The 3,756-nt window shown below is 33.5% G+C and overlaps 1 non-coding gene across 1 annotated transcript; it reads right to left on the minus strand.

Annotated features, from left to right (window-relative positions):
* Nucleotides 1-212: 212 nt before the first annotated feature.
* On the minus strand, nucleotides 213-319 carry LOC112098752. Its single transcript, XR_002905860.1, has one exon. It is a non-coding gene; the product is annotated as a small nucleolar RNA R71 (small nucleolar RNA).
* Between the last annotated feature and the right edge of the window lie 3,437 nt (nucleotides 320-3,756).

The raw sequence follows: 3,756 nt of genomic DNA on the forward strand, positions 1-3,756 counted from the left end.
CTTATTTTTATCTAGTGGAACTCAATTCCTCATCGTTACTAGTTCAAATTGCTGGAGCATCATAAAAAGCATTGAGACTTAGACTCTTCTCCATTTCTCTAAGGGATTAAGTAAGAGCATGGTTGAACTCTCTACCACCTGACTCCATTACTACATGGAATGACTTTGCTGAAAAAAATTTAATGAATTACTTCCCACCTACCAAGAATGCAAAATTGATAAATAAGATCACATCTTTTCATCAACTTGAAGATGAAAGCTTGTATGATGCATGGAAAAGATTTAGGGAGTTACTAAAGAGATGTTCTCATTATGGTATTCCTTGTTGTATATAGTTGGAAACTTTCTACAATGGTCTCAACCCAAGCACTAGATTGATGGTGGATGTTTAAACAAACGGGGCCTTATTATCTATTTCTTACAATGAAGCTTATAAAATTTTGGAAAGGATAACTAATAACAACTATCAGTGGCCATCAATCAAACAAGCTACAACAAGAGGAACAACATGAGTCCTCAATGTAGATGCCTTGACAACATTTTAAGCTCAAGTAACTGTTGTGCAAATTTTATTGAACTCGCAAGTGCACGAATATATTGTAGAATAGATTAATGGAGACGAGTGTCGATCCCACGAGCAGGTGGATTTTAATTATATGTAGAATTAATTTTGTATGAGGGTGGTTGGATTTGTGGTGAAAGTGACTTAGATTATCTTAAAATTGGAATTGAAATGGCGAGAATAAATTCTAAAATTGGAATTCAAATGGCGAGAATAAATTGAAGAGAAATCTATTGAGATGACGTACTTGGGTATCTGGATCCGTATCAACATGCATCATGGGCTAAATAATCCTTATTAATGCCAATTAAATCATGAGGGGGGAATCCACACCTCATGAATCACGCTCTAATCAATATGGTGCTAAGGGCTTATCGTGCCAAATAATAATAACCTTGTACTAGGAGGCCGGTGAAACCAAGGCGGTACTAGACAAGATTAGTATTATTTGTCGACGAGAAGTCAAAACATCCACAAAAATTAGAGGGGAAGAGAAAGTAAATTTACCAAATAAAGCCCATGACACATGTTGAGACTTCACCTTCAACCCAAGCTTGAAAGAAAATTAGCCACTCATAATTGAACTAGGGGCAAAATGAAAATTTATTAAAATACATAGAAAATACGAAATAGAGAAGGAATTACAGAAAATGGATCCCAAAAATGGATTCAGAGGTATCAAATTAGGGGGGAGAGGTCCCCTTTTTATAGATACATTGAGTAAATCATGGTCATCGGATTAAAAATAGTTTGGATGCTCAGGATTGCGCCACGTCATCAGTCAACAGTACGCGGTTTGACCATGTGGATGAACAGTAACACGGTTTGACCCGGCTTTGAACAGTAATGCGGTTTGGTTGAAAATAATCCTGTGTAATGTATGTACCGTACGCGCAAGTTTTGGTCCACTAATATGCTGCCACGTCACCATCAACAGTTCATAAGAATTTTAGACCAACAGGATCATGACACCTCATCAGTCAATGCCACATCATCGGTCAATGCCACGTCATCAATCCATCTATTTGAATAGTGTTGTGAACAGTAACGTAGACAGTACCGTACATGTGAACAGTGTCATTTTTCCTTTTATGCTCCTCCTAAAGTTTTCGACCGTTTTGAGTTCAAAAGTGATGTCCGTTTTGCCGTTTGATCTCTCGTTTATTGTTAAATGACTATGATGCCCCTAAAATACACAAAATACTTAATTAAAATAAAACACACATAATTAAATTATAAGAACCTTCAATACATAAAAGTAAGGGTTGTTAGTAAGACTTGAAATGTAAAATGACGATTTTCTCCTTTATAAATATACATTTTTCTAACACTCAACACACCCCCCAACCAACTTATTGCTAGTCCCTAGCAAATAAAGTGAAAACAAAATTCAAACACAAATTTTTTGTTTTTTTTTTAAACAATCTTGTTTATTCAATCAGACTAATGATAGCAATCAAATAAAAGTATAAGCATTATCTCCAGTCTAAAGCAACATCACACCCACATCAATCATCCACATGAATCAGCCTAGTAGATTGTCATAGCTACTTTCAAGAATGACATGTCAAACCCCAAAATCTCACTGGAAATAGTGACACTCTCACAAAGAAATTAAACCCAATAAAAATAGTCACTCCAATGAATGGTACTTGAGAGAGAAAATAATAAAGAAGTGAGATCACATGCTCTCACCAAGATGAAAGAAATATGCCCTCAGATTAGAAATAATACGATCTCAAGTCAAACAAAAATGCTAGTCAACCCACTTTATTTATCTTTTTTTTTCTCTTTTTTTGTATTATGCATCACTACATCTTTTTAGCCCATATAACTAGCTTCTACTTCAGACTATAATTCCCTAAAATCAAGAAAAACTTTTATTAGGAAGTAACGTACGCTAGGGACATGGTTAACAAAAAAGGAAAATAAGGAAAACAAAGTGTATGTTTGAGAAAAATGCAGAGGAATTTTTTTTTTTGGAAGTTGCAAGGTGGATTTCACCTATTATTATTATTTTTTTTCTTCTTTTTTTTTGAAATAATTTTTTTTTTTGCTTTTGCTTGGCACAACGTCACTTAACAAAATAATTATTTACATTTTTCGATGGTGATTCTAATGATGGGATGAGTTTCTTTTTTGATGGTGCTAGTTGTTCAACTCTTGACTTCCATTTATTAGTGTCCATGGATGGTGCTGAGTCAAGTAGGGCGTTGACTTCATCGACCGATCTGTCATTATTAAAATCCAAACCAAAGTGAGTTAAACATGTTGTTAACATATATGTTTCCATAATGTTGATTTTGATGATAACAAACAAGATTAAGAATGATTAATCTTTTAAATAAATCATTATTTTCTTTTTAAATAAATCATTATTTTCAAATTATAAAGGTTTCATATTTAATGGAAAAATGATGTTATGGAATTAAAGTGTTTTGGACTAAAATGAAAGTATTTTAAAACCTTTGATATTGTTTTTAAAACTTCAGATTTGGACCTATTTGAAACTATTTAAATATTTTGGGTCATTCTATAATTTCACATAGTTTGGGTGAAATCATAATTTCAGAAAGTTTTGGGATTGACAAAGCATTATTTAAAAATTCTAAAATTGGACCTATTTGAAAGCTTTCATAACTTTTTGGGCCATAGTATAGTTTTATAAAGTTTTAGGGTCAAACTATAAATTTAAAAAATATTACACTGTAGCAGTTACTGTAGCAAGCGGCTAACCGGATCCTGATAAATGGAAATCCAGTTGTTAGGCAGTAAGCTTCTGAGCATAAGCGGCAATCCGGATTTGACAACGCGGCATACCGGATGTTCAGAAATTCAAAATTGTGGCCGTAACGGTAACATTAAGTGGATAACTGGATGTTCATAACCGGCAATCCGGTTACGACCAAAATGTGCATAACGGCTAGTTTTTGAGCTCAAACTATATAAACTCAAAACCAATTCATTTTTGGTAATCCAAGCAAGGAAGAACAAGTGCACACAACATATATTGAGCTTCAATTTCGTAACTCATCATTTATTAAATCATCTTTGTTCTTCAATTTGTATATCCACTCTTAAAGAGAGATTCATTGTTGTATTTTTCATTTCTCATCAAATTGTGAGAGTACAAGTGTGAGAAACACTTAGAGTGAAGAGATTGGAGAGATAATCTCTTGTTGTAAAGGTTCATT

This window comes from Citrus clementina, unplaced genomic scaffold (genome assembly GCF_000493195.1).
Source record: "Citrus clementina cultivar Clemenules unplaced genomic scaffold, Citrus_clementina_v1.0 scaffold_5, whole genome shotgun sequence".
NCBI lineage: Eukaryota > Viridiplantae > Streptophyta > Magnoliopsida > Sapindales > Rutaceae > Citrus > Citrus x clementina.